We start from the raw sequence: 17,607 nt of genomic DNA on the forward strand, positions 1-17,607 counted from the left end.
GAGTAGGCCTGAGCTCTATCATTTCCTAAGAGTTTACTCCTCAAGAGACAATTATTCCTTGATATTTTACAAAATAACCTTAAGGAGGTCAATAATGTCATTATTCTTTGTAATTGTGATGGAGCGCAGACCTGCCAGGATCTTCATTACTGGAGATTCAGCTTGGCTATAAACTCCCCTAAGACATGTGTGTCTGCATCCTATAGTCAGCGACTGAAGCTTCTATGTGCCAGTCAATGAGTAACATGTTGGGACTACAGCCCAGATCACAGGCTGTCTAACCTGTGAGAAGTGAGGGAGACAATGAATCAATGGTTTCTGTGATTTGAGGGTGATAAAGTAGGAGCACAGAGGTAAACTGAGGCTGGGGTGCAGTTTAGATGATCGGATCAGGGGCCAGGCTCCAGTGTCCAGGTCCAGATGGTGATAACTGCACTGCTCTGCCCTCAGCACAAAAAGACAAATACTTTCGTTCTTTAACTTAATCCTGACATTTCCATACAGAGAGTATTTCATGAGCACTAAGCTGCTGGGTAGCATTTACAAAATGCCTCACTTAGGTCACCACTCCATCCACATTAGTTACTGTGGTGGCGGAGCTGCATGCTGGACAGGAGAGCTGAAAGTGGATAATGAAGCTCAGAAGTCTGTAGAGTCAAAGCACATGTGTGGGGTAGCGCCAGTGAGGCCCAGGGAAAGGGGGTACAAAGTAGTGAATTCACTCACTGGGTTACTCCGGAGAGATATCAAAACAACAAATAAAGGGAGAAGAGAGATCCCACCATTGATATCCCCTCAAAGACTTCTTAGCAGATGGCTGGCCTGTCAGAGGGCAGCCTGACGGATAGAATGTTGCTCAGCAGCTGTCTCTCCTTCCTCGTCCTTCCTGAATCCAGAGTCTGAAAGGCAAAGCCACCTTTCTCAGTCCCCTTTACTTGTTCTGTGTGAGTCAGAGCCCACCACTGAGATGTATTCATAGAAGACTCAGAATGAGAGTGGATTAAAGGCATGAAAATAGAATCATCCAGGGTCCTGCTGCACTCACGAAGCCACCATTCTAGATGGAAGTGTCTGGTCCTGTGAGTCAGCAGTTGGCATAGCAGTCTAGCTTGCTGATCTAGGGCAGTGTCTAGTGCCTTTTCTGAAGGGCTCAGCCTAGTGGGTGTTCTCCAGCCTTTCCTTCTATTTTACGAAGGATCAGTTTCCGGTATCTATTTAATACTGCTACAATGATTTTTCCCCCTCTACTTTGTTCCCCAAAATCTCGATATGAAACCATCTGATGGGCACATCTGGACTTGGACAAGGTTCTTAACATTTCTGAGTTTTTATTTCTTCACCTATATAATAGTTCTGAAACCACTTCCCCTAAGGCAGTGTTGAATGAGAATAGTGCATGTTAAGAGCAGATAACAAAGTCTGTAGCCTGTAGAAACTGTCTACCATCTAACTGTGTGAGTGCTTATTCTCCTGCAGTCCTGGGAGGAGCTCTGGTGAGATGGGCAGTGAGTGTGCTCTTCCCTCTGTTTGTGAGAGTTAAAGCTAACTTGCTTGGTGACCAGCACAGGGCTTGCCAAGCTCACAGCTCACAGCATTTCCCTCTCGAAGGTTAGTGGCTTTTCCTTCCTTCTAACTGATGCTACATATTGTTGTTGGTCTTGGTTTGGTTTGTTCGTGTATATGTTTAAATTAGCCTATAAAATGCTAGGTATCATTCTGGTTTTCTTTCCTTGAAGAAAGTGGAGCCCTGGCTACCCTAAAGCTTACTATGCATACCAGGCTGGCCTTGAACACACACTAATTCACTTGCTGAGAATAAAGACCTGTACCACTATGTCATGCTCATTATGGATTTTACAACTTGGTTGTCCTTCTTGCCTCGTCTCTACCTTCATTCCAGGCTCCTAGCCTTCTCTTCCTGTCTCTGGATGTTTTCAGGCCACATGAGCTCCCCCTCCCGCTTCTTTGCATCTCTTCTTAGCCTCTCTTGGCTTTTTTAGTTTTCTAGGCTTTCCCCACATTTACTCCTGCTTCTGGGTAAAAGATTACTACATTATGAACTAGGATTCACATGTGAGAAAGAACACGTTTTCTGCTTTTCTTAGTCAGGGTCACTTGAACTAATGCTTTTCAAAGTTGTTCATTTTCCTGCTGATTTCAAAACTGCAATTTTCTTTATGACTGAGTAAAATGCAATACTATATCATATTTTCATCCATTTGTCTGTTGATAAGCTTCTAGCTGGTTTCATTGTTATTATTATTGTGAATAGAGCAGCAATAAACCTGGATATGTAATGTTTTGGGGGTAGTATAGGGAGTCTTTTGGGTATATGTGCAAAGTACACAGTGGTTCTCTTTTTAATTTTTTTGAGAAAGCTCCAGACCGATTTCCATATTGGCGATACTAGTTTGCACTCCCACCAGAAGTAAGTAAACGTTCCTTTCTCCCCACGTCTTAATCAGCGCTTGCTGTTAGTTCTCTCTTTCGTTTTATGTGTCTGTGTGTTTTGCCTGCATATATGTCTGTGCACCACATGTGTGAGTGGTGCTTGCAGAGACTGGAAGAGGGCATTGGATGCCCTGGGGCTGTAGTTACAAGTAGTTGTGAACCACTGTGTGGCTTCTGAGAATCAAACTCAGGTCCTCTGGAAAGCCAGCCAGTGCTCTTACCTGCCGAGCCATTCCTCCAACCCCTTGATTTCCTTAACATTATAGTTGTTGTTTGCTGTGTGTATGAGAGTGTGGGTGTGTAGATACCACATATGCATGTGGAGGTTGAAGATGACTTTCAGGAGCTTGGGCTCTTCTTCCAGCAGGAGTTTCTGGGATGGAACTCAGGCTTATGCAGCAAGTGAGTTTATCTGCTGAGCCATCTCACTGACCCAGCTTCCTTGATGACAAACACTCTTGCACGTTGAGATGCTATCCCAAAGTTTTAATTAGCATTTCTCTGATGTTGAATATTTAAAAAAATTCTTAGTGGCTATTGGTGCTTTTTCCTTTTGAGAACAGTAAATTCATCTCAATAAACCTATTTGTTGATTGGCTGCTTTGCTTTTGTTGCTATTGAATTTTTGTAGCTCTTTATAAATTTTAGCCATTAGTACCCTAACCAAAGCAGAGTTGGCAACTGTATTGTCCCATTCTGTGGGCTGTTTGCTTACTTTGTTGATAGTTTCCTTTGTTGTCAAGAAACTTTTTAACTTCATGTAACACTATGTGTTACTGTTTCCTGTGTTATTGGAGACCTGTTCAAGCCCTTTATCTTGATGTGTGATCTCCATGTTTTCCTCTAACAGTTTAGATGTTTCAGGTTTTGAACTAAGGTCTTAGATTTACGTGGAACTGATCTTTGTACAGGGTGACAGCATAGGTCTAATTTTATTCTTCTGTTAGTAGAGGTCTAGCTTTGTCAGTAACATTTGTTGAATAAGCTGTTTTTCCTCCTTTGTATGTTTTTGATGACTGTCAAAAATTAGGTGGCTTTAGCTGTGTGGTTTTACTCCTGTATGGGTCCTCTACTGTGTTTAGTTGATCTGTGTGTCTTTTTCTGTGTCAGGACCAGGTTCTCTTTGTTACTGTTAAACTGTATCATAGTTTGAATTCAAGTGTGATACCTGTAGCTTTGTTCTTTCTCTTTAAGATTTCTCTAGCCCAGCGGCGGTGGTGGTGATGCATGCCTTTAATCCCAGTACTTGGGTGGCAGAAGCAGGAAGATTTCTGAGTTCCAGGCCAGCCTGGTCTACAAAGTGAGTTCCAGAACAGCTACACAGAGAAACCCCATCTCGACCACCCCCCCCCAAAAAAAAGAGATTGCTTTGTCTATACATGGTCCTTTGTGTTTCCACAAAAATACTTGGAATTGCTTTTTTTCTAGCTCTGCAAAGACTGCATTGGACTATCTTTAGAAGAAATGGTATCATCTCTGTAGCTTACTTTTGCTAAGGTAGTTGTTTCCACGATGCTCATTATGTTGTGGCAGATGTGTAGGAACTCACTGATGATGAGGATGACTGGAAAGTAACGAGTTAAGGATGCAACAAGAAAAGTAGTTACGCCGGGCGTGGTGGCGCACGCCTTTAATCCCAGCACTCGGGAGGCAGAGGCAGGCGGATTTCTGAGTTCGAGGCCAGCCTGGTCTACAAAGTGAGTGCCAGGACAGCCAGGGCTACACAGAGAAACCCTGTCTCGAAAAACCAAAAAAAAAAAAAAAAAAAAAAGAAAGAAAAGTAGTTACGTCACCGGACATGCTTTTCCTCCGTAATACAAAACCTAACAGTGTTCTGATGCTCTGGAGACTGATCTTCTCATACGTATGTCTTGGCGCTAACTGTCCTTCCTCCTGCCATACCAAGCAAAGCTTTGCCTTATTTCATAAGAGCTTTGCTCTGAGAGTGAACAGGGCAGGCTATGCTTTCTGAGAGGCTGCAGTGTCTGTCAATTCGACGGAAATGGGAGGAGGGAAGGTTCTACTGTTTGTCCTGCCTTTCTGCGAGATATGCCCAGGCGTCTCCCACACTCCTCCAGGAGGAGGCAGGGCAAAGTCCCAAATAGGGAGTCCACAGTGCTTCCTGGTCTCCTCTTTGAGTACCCTGGGCGTTGCCCGTGTTCCTCCTGGGGAGGGAGTCAGGAAGCAGGAGGTGGGGTCTGAGGTCTATATTTCCCCTTAGGGCACCTAAGGGCCTGGCAGGAAGGGGAAGGTGGCCTGGGACAAACAGGAGAGCCAAGCACCAGAGGGTCTAGAGGAGAGAAAGTTTTCCTCTGGAATTTTAGGTGTACCTCTTTAGTAACTGAAGGCCTTTCCACAATCCTTAAGGAAGCAGCTCTCTGGGATGAGCCTTGCTTGTTCATATTGCTTCATTTGGGGTGGATGTAAATACATACACTTTATTCAGGGCAAACCAGGGATTCTGGCATGACCTTACTAGGGACAGAATGACAGGGTTCCTGCCCTTGGAACAGGACCAGCATGCACGGGCCTCCATGAATGTCAATGTCTGCTGTGGGCACAGAGTTTGTTTGTATAATAATGTACATATATTCACATTCCTCTGAGGAATGTCCTCCCTGTTAACATTAATGACCCTGTGATAATCAGAGACAGCGTTTGTCTGGGAAGCATAGATATGGCTAATGTCTCAGCAAAATGGTAAATTCTGGAATCTTCAGGATAGTCCTTAAACTATAGGAAAGAGCTCTAAAAACATGGGTTCAAAAATATACAATTTCTCAACTATGCAAAATATAAGGATGAAATACAAATTATGAGGGGCTTCAGGAATCTAAAGGAACAGAAGCAGCTGTGCTGTGAGCCACTTGACAGAAAGATACTAAGGATAGAGATAAAGAGATTTAGGGAGTGGTAATCACAGGAGATTCCCACCCAGCTAAGTTTCATTTGTCTAAGGCAGGCAGATTGCTGAGTCCAGGGTCATCCTAGGACAGAACGTGGTTTGATCCAGGTGTGGTAGAAATGGTAATTTCAGGATAAAACCCAGCTAGTTTATCATCTGTTTTTAATAGAGACAGGCTGATATCTGAATTCTTTTGCAATGTTAAAAGAAAATGTGCTCTCTCTGTCTCGGAAGAATCGCAGGACTCGGTTCTGGGATGCAGATTCAAAAGGAAACCTGGAGTAAATGACTGGACTGATATGTAAAATAAGAGTGGTCTTATGATGTTCAAGGGATGAGAGAGAGAGAGAGAGAGATGCTGTCTGGAGATCTCCGGAGAAAGGGGAGTGAAGAAAAAGAAGCAGCCTGGGAAGCTGAACTGAGCAGAACATAGGCCGTTAGCTTGGATCCACAATTTGATTTCGAGTCATTTGTTTTTCCAGTTTCCAGATATCCCTTCTCTCAGAACCCCTCTCCAAGCAGAGGCTGGTCCTTGGCAAATACCCAGGAAGGGTATTCAATTCATTGGCTGAAGGCTCAAGGCTATCTAGACACCTCATTAGCATGGAGAGAAACTCTAGGCAGTATAATAACAGACAGAGACAGAGAGCCCACAGTCCTCTCAGTACGTGTCATGGTTATGGGGTGCAGGGCACGGGAGGAGGTTCCCAGAGCAGGTGCAGAGACAGGGAGAGAATGGCTCCACTCCTGCCATTCTCAAATCTCCGAGATTCCCAGGGTTTGAGCTTATTCAACCTTACCAGTTCTTACGCCTGTCTGGTAGCATGAGCCCACATGCTCTACAAGGGGAAGAGTGGTCCTGGACACTTAGGAGGTAGGTGGGCTTGTCGAAACAGGGGTAGGAAGCTGGTGCTGTCAGTGCATGGGAGTGGTCGGATAAAGTCAGCAGATGGAGGAGAGCAGAGGCTAAAGAGGCACACAGAAAATGGGGAACTAGTGGCTGGTTTAGGGTTGCACACAGACGCTCTTGAGATTAACTTCTTAGCAAGAGGGTTGAGGAGTAAAATCCACTGAGAAGGATTTGCAGAGCCCTCATTTGTGCTGGGCACCTCCTGCGGATCCCTGAAAGCAGGTAGAGGGAAGAATCTGGGTTGCTGTGGTTTGTTGTGTCTCCCAGAGCCTGTCAGCAGTGGTTGCTACATGGTGGCCGACACAACAACTGTAGCTTATGGTAACTTACCCTTTATGAAAACAAAGGATCTTGGGGGAGACCGAGCTCTGTTCAGTGTGGAGAGCTTTTTGGGGTGCCGCTTGGCAGAAGTCTGACATTGGCCAAGGACAAGGAAATGGGCTTCAGGCAGGAATCTGACATTGGCCATGACAAGGAAGTAAGTTCATGGAGGGACCAGACATTGGCCAAGGACAAGGAAGTAAGAATTTGGTTTTAGTGTAGAACAAAGAAGTAGGCTCAGGTATCGTCATGATCCTTAGAAACAACTACCACCAGAGTGACCATTGGGTTTTATGTTTATTGTCTTGCTTGTTCCTCGTTGTACTACTCACCCTGAATACTTGCATGTAATTAAAATGGTATAAAAAGCAGTGTGGGAGCTGGGCGTGGTGGCACACGCCTTTAATCCCAGCACTCGGGAGGCAGAGGCAGGCAGATTTCTGAGTTCGAGGCCAGCCTGGTCTACAAAGTAAGTTCCAGGGCTATACAGAGAAACCCTGTCTCGAAAAACAAAACAAAACAAAACAAAAAGCAGACTGGGAAAATTAAATTTGCCTTCAATCTCAGAATTGACTGGGGTCATGCTACAATGTTGTCTAACTGTTTTTTCTTTTGAATCCTCATTCGGTGCCGGAGAACCCATTGACTGACTGAGTGGTCTTGGTCAGTTCAGCAACTGTTTGTTGAGTGCCCTCTATGTTTCTTCCAGGTGCTCTGCTGGTCAGAGGACACGAAGGTGAATCCAGGAATCCCTGCACATTCCAGAGACAGAGGCAGAAGGAGGCAATCAGGGCTGGAGAGACTGTAATGTGTGAGATGTTGAGAGTGAGGTGTTGATCTTAGGCAGGATAAGTAGGAATTATCCAGGTGTGTTTTAGTTAGGGTTACTGTTGCTTTGATACATCATGACCAAGACAACCTGTGGAAGAAAGGGTTTATTTCAGCTTATACTTGCAGGCCCATCACTGAAGAAGTCTAGGCAGGAACTGATGCAGAGGCCATCCATGGAGGAGTGTTGCTTACCAGCTTGCTTAGCTGCTTTCTTAAAGAATAAGAAAGCCACTCACAATGGCCTGACCCTCCCCCACTAATCACCACTTAAGAAAATGTCCTAAATGGCTTCCCTATGGCCAGATGTTATAGAAGCATATCTTATTTACAGTTAAGAGTCCATGGCCATCCTGGCAGGGAGCATGGCAGCAGGCAGGCAGGCAGGCAGGCATAGCGCTGGACTGCGAGCTCACATCTTGAGAGCCTGCCCCAGTGACACACCTCCTCTAACAAGACCACATCTCCTAATCCTGTCCAAACAGTTATTCCAGCTGGGATCAGGGACTAAAACCTATAAACCTGTGGGGGGCCATTCTCATCCAAACCACCACAGTGAAAGAGATTGGACCTTCGTTCTGAAGGCAATGAAAGAATTTCACAGGTGCTTTAAAAGCTTTCAAAGAATGTCTTAAGGTAGTAGTTACAAAATTAAAAGCAATTAAAAATCATCAGACACTGAACAGTCACTCAAAATAAACATAGCTGTGTAAAGGACTCCAAGTCATCTGGAGTTAAAGTGTCATAATAATGGCTAATTATAATAGTCACAGGCATTTGACAGGTGAAGACTGTGCACTGTCCTCTCAGCTCACGAGGTTTGTGCCACTCAGTCTTCAAAGCAATCACAAGAGGGAGGAATCTGCTCCTCCACAGCCAACGCCACTCATGGCTGCTGCGTTTTGGCTTTAGTCTTTGGGTATTGGCAAGTGCAGTAGAATGCGTGGTGAGCTCACATCCAAGTCTCTTAAGTCTGTGGCTGGTGAGTCACATGGCAAGAGCAACATTGAAGACGTGATCAGGTTGGACCTGGATTTACCAGGTAGGTTCAGAGTAATTAGATAGGTTCTTCTGAGACGGTGGCTGTTGCATCACGGAGTGGGGAGTGGGCTGGGAGAAGAGCAGGAAAGGAGGTGGAGGGAAGAAGAGAGGAAAGGAAAGGGAAATGGAGGGAAGGGGAGCAGGTAGGGAAAGGAAGAGGAAGAAAAGCAGGATGGAGAAGAGCAGGTGGGGGAAGAGAGAGATGCGAAGGATAAGGAGGGCAAGATAGGAGAAGAGAAGGTCCTAAGCTGGAAGGAAACCAGCCTGCTTGACGGCCTCTCTTTGAGGCTCTCTATTCAAACTGTAGACTCAAAGAAATTAGAGTTTACCAGGCTCTCCTGCTGCAGGAAGAAAAGTCGGAAGCTCTGGGAACTCATAGCGGGTGAACTAGAGCTAGAGGAGGGACTTGTCTCTGGAAGAAAGATTGACAACCTGGCAAGGACCTAGCAGGAAAGGCTAGAGCTGAGATGGTAGTGGTCAGGCAACCACATCTTGTCCAGACTGCTCAGTGTGCCTGCTTTATGCCTTCCATGTTAATTTTACTCTCTTGGACTTGGGGCCATTGGGTCTTTCTGCAACTTTTCCCAAGGTGGCCACATGGAATGAATCTCTTTTGCACTATTAATTTGGCACTTTCAATTGTCTTTTCCCAGATCAATGGCTGAACCAGACTTGCCAAGGCACAAGCTGTCACTCTAAGTCAGGTCATGGAAAGAAACTGCAGTGATGTGTTTTGAGGAAGAAACCACAAGAGCGGGAGATTCTCCCCTATAGATGACAGCTCTGCCAGTAGCCAGTCGTTGACAGAACTATAAGAAAAAAAAAATGCTGTGGTTATTTTGTTCACAGTTGCAACAGGCAACTAATAAAGTATCTTTTTGGAGTAAGTGCCACACAACAGCAAGATCATAATCCATCATCAAAATACTTGTAGGTCCTAGCAGGGATGGATCTGTGGGAGGCCATTGGTCATGTTTTCCTGGGTCTACACACAGCAGTCAGCATCCACAGTGGGGCAGGTTCAGACCACCCTTACAGGACTCAGTCTGGAGACTTAGGGAGAATTCTCCCTGGTGTGGAAGCCATTTCAGAGGCTTCTGAGCCAGCATCATACAATGCAAGAGGAAGCCTGGCTAGTGGCCAAGACCGGAAAATTGCCTTGCTATAAATAGCACTGTGATAAACTGTCTTAGGGGGCCCCCTAAACCTGTGTGTGTCCATGAAACACTTCCAGGGAGTTCACAGGGAAGAAGATTTAAAACATCAAAATACTGTCAAACCCATAGTGGAGGGTTTTTTTAATTATTATTTTTTTAAAAAAAACTTCATTATTAGAAAAAAAGTTGCAAATGAAAAAAAATCAACACATAAAAGTTAGCCATACCCAATAGGTTTTCTACATACAGTAGCCATTCAGATGAGAGCTGTAGAACTTCATATTGGATTTTATACTAGCAAATACATTGTTACACACTTATCCATCATCCCAAACAAGATATCCACAACAAATTTAGAACTAGAAAACAATTAACCATGCCAGCAAGATTTTGCTGAAAGGACCCTGATATAGCTGTCTCGTATGAGGCTATGGCAGTGCCTGGCAAATACAGAAGTGGATGCTCACAGTCATCTATAAGATGGAACACAGGGCCCCCAATGGAGAAGCTAGAGAAAGCATCCAAGGAACTGAAGGGGTCTGCAACCCTATAAGTGGAACAACAATATGAACTAATCAGTACCCCCAGAGCTCGTGTCTCTAGCTGCATATGTAGCAGAAGATGACCTAGTCGGCCATCACTGGGAAGAGAGGCCCCCTTGGTATTGCAAAATTTATATGCCCCAGTACAGGAGAATGCCAGGGCCAAGAAGTGGGAGTGGGTGGGTAGGGGAGCAGGGTGGAGGGAGGGTATCGGGAACTTTCAGGATAGCATTTGAAATGTATATAAAGAATATATCTAATAAAAAAAAGAAAACAATTAACCTTTAAAGAGTCATCCTTTTTTACCCTCTTTTATAATTTGTGTCCATTATTTGCATCCAGTCCTTCAGCATTTCTCAGCATTTAGCCTTACTTAGTCTGTTTTCTGTACGATATACATTTGTTTACATATATTATGAGCTAGATTCCACATGTGAAGGAAAATGTGCAGTTCTTTTTAAGGGTGTATGATCTCACCTAATATACATTCTAAGGGTATCCTTTTTTTTTTTTTTTTTTCAAATTTTGTGATCTTTAGAGCTGAAGAGTATTTTATTTTTTCCTTCATAATGTATTATTTTTATTTAATATATTTCAATGTATATTTTATTATCCACTCATCTGTTGTCAGACAGGGCGTTTCTAATTCTTTGCTATAAGGAATAAAGCAATAATATACACAGGGCTTGAGTACCTCTATGGTAGGATTGGAGTTTCCTGGATTTATTCCAAGCAGTGAAATGCATGTGGGTCAAATGGCCGTTCTATTTTTAAGTTTTTGAGAAATTTCCAAACTGATTTCCACAACGATTGTCTTCACTTGCACCCCTACCAACAGTGAACGAGGGTTCCTTTCTCCACTTCCTCTCCAATATTTGCTGTCAAATTAATGATAGCCACTCTGACCAGGCTGCTAATTGCATGTATTTTATGGTCAAGGGCATTAAACACTTTTATTAAATCATTACTGACCATTTGTGTGTCTTTCTTACAAAGTGTCTATTCAGGGCATTTAGCCATTTGCTGATTGTCAGTTTTTGTTTGCTTGGTATTTTTCTGCCAATTCTTCTTAAATTCTGGTATTTAGCACTTGTTCAAAGTGCAGCAGGCAAGGCTGTCCTCCCAGACTGCCTGCTCTGCTGGTTGTTTCCTTTGCTCTATAGAAACCATTTTCATGTAGTCTCCTCTGGTGATACTAGGGGGATGGTTCCCGTCCTGTTAGTGTTCTATTCAGACTTGCCTACCTCAGTATTATGAAGGGTACTCTATTTTTTTTTCTGCTAGAAGTTTCAGTGTTTCATGTTTTATATTAAGATCTTTGATCTATTTTGAATTTATTTTTTTCTGCAGTGTGAAATATATAAAAATCTAATTTCATTTTTCTGCCGCAGAAATCCAATTTTGCCTGCACCATTTGTTGGATAGGCTTCCCACCCCCACCCCCACCCTCAGTGAATATTTTTGTTGGTTTGTTTTTGCTTCCTTTGTAAAAACTTAAGTAGGTATAGCTTTGTTTTTTATTTCTGGGTATTCTATTCCATTCCATTGGTCATCTGTCTGTTTTTATGCCAGCACAAGGTTGTCTTTATTATCATTATAGTTCTATTGTGTAATATGATGGTGGGTGCCACAGACCAGACTAACTCGGCCCTCCTCAATCTGTGGGATTCAGGGTTCCGGCAGGTGTGCATGGAGTCGGCGAAAGTAGGGTGATAAACAGACAGGACACAAGGGAGTGTGCTGAATCTGAATGTAATGTCAAACTGAGCATCAAACTTTTTTTTTTTTAGATTTATTTATTATTATACATAAATTCACTGTAGCTGACTTCAGACACACCAGAAGAGGGCATCCGATCCCATTACAGATGGTTTTGAGCCACCATGTGGTTGCTGGGATTTGAACTCAGGACCTTTGAAAGAGCAGTCAGTGCCTTTACCTGCTGAGCCATCTCACCAGCCCCCAAACTTTTTTTTTTTAATTATTATTTTTTTAGTTTTTCAAGACAGGGTTTCTCTGTATAGCCCTGGCTGTCCTGGAACTCACTTTGTAGACCAGGCTGGCCTCAAACTCAGAAATCCTCCTGCCTCTGCCTCCCGAGTGCTGGGATTAAAGGCGTGCATACCAGCCCCCAAACTTTTTATACAGAAGAAAACAGGGAAGTTAGGTGACACATCAGCAAGGTACAATGAGTTTACCGGATGCTTAATGACTCTTACACAAAACAGAGGAATGCAAACACAAAGACTGGCAGGAACTGGGCAATAAAACAACTGAGACAAAGTCAGCTCTATCTAAGGTCAGCTATAGTCTTAGAAGCCAGATGTGAGGTCTTTACACTCCTGGGGCAAGGGCTTTCACACCCAAGTCATGGTTCTAATTAGGGATTTCCGCTCCAGCTAACCTTCTCATGAATAATGCAATACTCTAAAACCACAGCCCCGATCTACTTCCTAAACCATTGTAAATCCCTGTATATGGGAGCGACTTGGCTTTTATTCTGAGTGATAGTGCGGGGGGGGGGGGGGGGGGGAGAGACACTTCCTATTAATAAGTAATGTAGTCTGCCATACATAACTATAATAAGAATTCTAAACTTACGTTGCTAAGCTTGCCCAGAGATTTCTAACTCTATGTAGTTGATAGGAATGCCTGATTTCTTTCACTATCTCTCTTACAATACTATAGGCAATTCTGAATGTCACTGAATAGGCAACATTCTTACTGAATTCCAAGCCCAGGATCAGCTCAAGGACTATATGGGGCATTGATGAAGGCCAGGAAGCAAAGTTCGATTTTGCTTAGGTATTTGGCAAGCCATTGCTTCGAGGCACCTATAATAAAACAATACTGAAAGAAAGCACAGAGATCCATTCTCAAGGACAAAATTGGAGCATATGTGCTATAGGATGCCACAGTTCCAGGAGATTAAGTTTCCGTGAAACTCTTTGCCTCGGGACTGCTTCCAGGTTTCTAAACCTGTCAAGCAAGTCACTACTGGGGTGGATGTAGTAGGTGGGTATTGAAACATCTCCTGCAGTGTTCTTACTATTATTTTGGTTGTTCTTGGTCTTTTGTGGTACCATATGAATTCCTGTATTATTTTTCTAAGCCTATCTTGATGGTTTGTTTATGCTCGACACCAGGGAGTGGCCCTTATGGGAGTAGGTGTGTCACTATTGGTATGGGTTTTAAGACCCTTCATCCTAGCTGCCTGGACGCCAGTATTCTGCTAGCAACCTTCAGATGAAGATATAGAACTCTCAGCTCCTCCTGTACCATGCCTGCCTGGTTGCTGCCATGTTTCCTTGATAATGGACTGAACCTCTGAACCAGTTAGCCAGCTCCAAGCAACTACATGGTGGCTCACAACCACCAGGAGATCTGACACCCACTTCTGGAGCATCTGAAGACAGCTACAGTGTACTTATGTATAATAATAAATAAATCTTTGGGTTGGAGCAAACAGGGCCGACCGGAGCAAGTGAGGTTGACCAGAACGAGCAGAGGTTCTAAAAATTCAATTCCCAACATGAAGGCTCACAACCATCTCTTCAGCTACAGTGTACCCATATACATAAAATAAATAAATAAATCTTTAGAAAAAGAAAAAAAAGAAAAGGGTTTGCTTTTTCTGTAAATGTGTTAGTCATTTGTTTTGTTTTATTTGATTGTTCACTTCATTTTCCGTCTCATTTTAATTGAGTTGCTGTTTTGTATATGCTTTCCTTCCCAAGTCTAGTTTATTTATCTGAAGTTGGGCTCTGTTTCATCTTCCTTTCTGTAAAGTACCCCACTAAGAACTTTCTCTAGCGATGGCTTGGTTCTCACGAGTTGCCTTAATTTGTGTTTGTCCTGTTATTTTTCTGTCAGTTTGGAAAGATGGCTTTGCAGGGGATAGCAGTCTTGGTTCACAGTTGCTTCCTTTCAGAGCTTGACCTCATATCCTCAGAGATCTGCCTAACTTTCCCTCCTAGGTGCTGGCAGTGAAGAAGTGCCCCACCACACCCAAGCTATTTGCTTTCAATGTTTTAATCTCCTTGCTAAATTTCATATTTTGAACTTTTGCCTTCAACTTAACTGTCACGTTCACTTCGGAAGGGTGTCTTGTCAAGGTTTTGAATAGATTTTAGTTTGTGCATCTTTGAATCTTTTATGTGATTGGTAGTTTTTCTAAACCATAAAACTCTAAATTCTTTTTCAGACATTTCAGCTTTCTCTGTAAGTTTGTGTTTTCTTAAAGGGAGTTCATCGGTGAAGTGATGATAGATCATGGGTTGTAGTATATTTTTTTGTGTTGCTTTATCATGTTTTATGCTTCTGTTGAAGTGGATTTGTTTTGAAACCATGTTCTTCCAAGTCTATGACCTTGGTCACCTCTGGATTCTATGAACCTACTAGAGGTAAAATAACAAATTTCAGACCCAGCGATGTTTGTCTACTATTAGGAGTTGTGGTTAGAGTCAACGGCCTAAAGCAACCTGTGGGTGTACAGCTGTACAAACTCCAGGTCCTGCAGTGATCAGTGGGACCCCAGAATCATAACCCCAAGCCCACAATGACCTCAGAGACTTTTGGAACCAAAGCTCCAGACTCTCAGGGAATCCTGGATACACAGAAGCCAAACCTCGTGCTCTGTATTGACCTATTAGGCCATTGTACTGAACTAGTCTCTATAATTTATTTAAAATTAAGTCATAGACTTTAGTAGAAGGATCTGTTTCTAATTCTGCAGAGAGCGAAGCAGCTCAGCAACAGCTGCTGGGTGACACAGGTCCCTCCAAGGGCTGTAGGTTTCACTTTCATTTCTTCTAGGTGCTGGGTTTTTCATGATGATTCCTAAAACAAAGGCCTACTTGTTGGTAAGAGACCTGGCCAGTCCTGTACGAGCTATTTGCAAGCCAGGTGGGTTAGCAGAGATTCTGCCTGGCTCTGAGCTCCCTCTGCAGGCTGGTAGCAGGTTCTACATTATCCTTGGTTAATCTTATTGCTCAGCTTGAACTTTTAGCCCAGGAGTTTGAACTTCACAAATAGTCTGACCCCTCAGAGCAGAAACCATTCAGAAAGCATTGCAGTGAGTGAGTGAGTGAATGAATGAATGAATGAATGAATGAATGAATGAATGAATGAATATCATCAACCTTGATCCAAGCCTGGGTTTGGCTCACATGGCAACATTTGATTTGTTTGCATTTCAGTCACAAAACAGCCAGATCTCTCCAGTTCCAGTTCGCTATGACCCGTGGTGCATACTGGCCTCAACTCTCACAGCACGGAGGAACTTGGGTCAAACCTTGTATTTGTAGGTTTTACTTCAGTCCGATGTGGCATTTACAGACTTTGGGGAGAATATTTTTTAGCAATCACGTATTTAAAGACTGTTTAGTTACAATTCACACACATTTATAAAGTAAGCAATCATAAGTTGGCACTTATTGACGCATCGGATGGAGGGAAGTACGTGCATTTTCTCACCTGATCTATATCAGAAACCTATAACGTAGGAGCAGGGCTTTGAATAAGAATGCCCCCCATAGGCTTGTCTATTTGAAGGTTTGGTTCCCAGTTTGTGAATAGTTTAGGAAGGATTGGGAACTGCGGTCTTATTGAAGGAGATATGTCATTGGGGGTGGGATTTAAGGTTTCAAAACTATACACAAGGTCTAGTCTCACATTTTCTGCCTGCTGCCTGGGAATTAGGATGTAACGTCTCAGCTACTGCTCCAGAGTCTCATCTGCCTGCCTGCCTGCCACCCCATTCCTTGCAATGCTTGTGATGGATTCACCCTCTGAATCTGTAAGCAAGCCTCAATTAAATGCCTTCCTTTATAAGCTGCCTTGACCATGGAGCTAGCCGGGGAGTGCCTTTGCTCTTCAAGGGCCGTCCATTCTTCTAAGCATCAAAAGCTGCTCTTCTTTTCGTCTCTTCCTATTGCACAGTGTCGGGAATCACATGCACTCTGAAATCTTGATAGTAGGTTCCAACTTATGCACACTGTTCCAAGGACCAGCCTGGACTACATGTGGGTTCCTGAGACCGAGGTCCGAAATCCTATTAGAAAAAAATTCTAAAAGAGCCATGTTTCTCTCCATAGATTTTCTGACCAAATCAGAAATCCTGTTAAAAATATTCTAAAAGATTTGTTCACTCTTTAGACAGCTCAGCTCTTTTTTTTTTTTTTTTTTTTTTTTTTGGTTTTTCGAAACAGGATTTCTCGAAAGGCAGGTATAGCTCTGGCTGTCCTGTAACTCACTCTGTAGACCAGGCTGGCCTTGAACTCAGAAACCCACCTGCCTCTGCCTCCCAAATGCTGGGATTAAAAATTGAGAAAAATTCTTTTTTAAAAAAGTGCTATCACTTTTTGCTAGCTCATCTCATGCAGAACAAAACCCCAGTTTTCTATTTACATATCAATTCCGTTATTTATTCCAGGTTCCCTCTTAACCATCCCACAAATCAGCATTCTGCAACTTTTAGTCCCAGGATTGTTAGGAAGTGAAAGCAAGCATAGCACAGTAAGATAGCTGAGTGAGACTCCACCCTGGAATTGCCATTCTGATCCAGCCCGGACCCAACTTCGTCCCAGGCTGATCTTGAACTCAAGAACCTGCTTGCATTTGTATCTGCCTGCCTTTATGTCTTTCTGACAAGCTGGCTCACAGTGTAGCTGCCTCTGTTCCTTTAGATTTGTGAAGCTCCTTACACAATTCATATCGCATCCTTATATTTTTGCATAGTTGAGAAATTATATTTTTTTGAACTCATGTTTTTCGAGTTCTTTTCTGTTGCGGCCTGCCCGCAGTCCACAACACGAACGGTTCGACTGAGAATGGCAGTTCTCTGAAAAGAGAGGAATCTAGACGGGGCGGAAGAAAGAATGAAGCTAAGACAAATCCTGATCAAAGCTCAATTTTACTATTTCCAGACACTCAGTTAAAAAGGAAGGGGGAGGGAACCCAACTTCCCGCCAAGTAACTCGGGGTCCAGTAGCAGGACGAACACGTGTGTGCCTCCAGGCAGCAAAGGCAGGTTCCAGCAGTGGGCGTGGCAGGACGAATCAGCCGGTAGCTCCACCCTTGAGCAGGCAGGTTCCAGGCTGGGGGAAGGGAGGCCACATTTCCCCCCATTAGATAACAAAACAAAAATAAAAAAGGGGGTGGCCTGAGGCAGAAAAATTATCTATGTTCAATAATTCTGCCTGAGTTCCTAGGGCTAAAGAAAAAACCTGTTTCCGTGGGATTCCCTAACTTTTCTAATGGTAAACTGTATCTGGCTAAGACTGTCTTTAAAGCACTGACTGAATAGCAGCGCTGGGCTGTAGGCTCTGACTTTATAATGCTAATTAATGCTGAATAGGTAGCTACCTGTTTGCATTTTAAGTAGGGCGTTGGAACCCTGGCTGAGTTTAACTAAACGATTTTAGAATAACACTGAGCTTATAATTTCCCGCA

The sequence above is a fragment of the Mus caroli genome, unplaced genomic scaffold, assembly GCF_978045245.1.
Source record: "Mus caroli unplaced genomic scaffold, Mus_caroli_1 scaffold_7, whole genome shotgun sequence".
Classification (NCBI taxonomy): domain Eukaryota; kingdom Metazoa; phylum Chordata; class Mammalia; order Rodentia; family Muridae; genus Mus; species Mus caroli.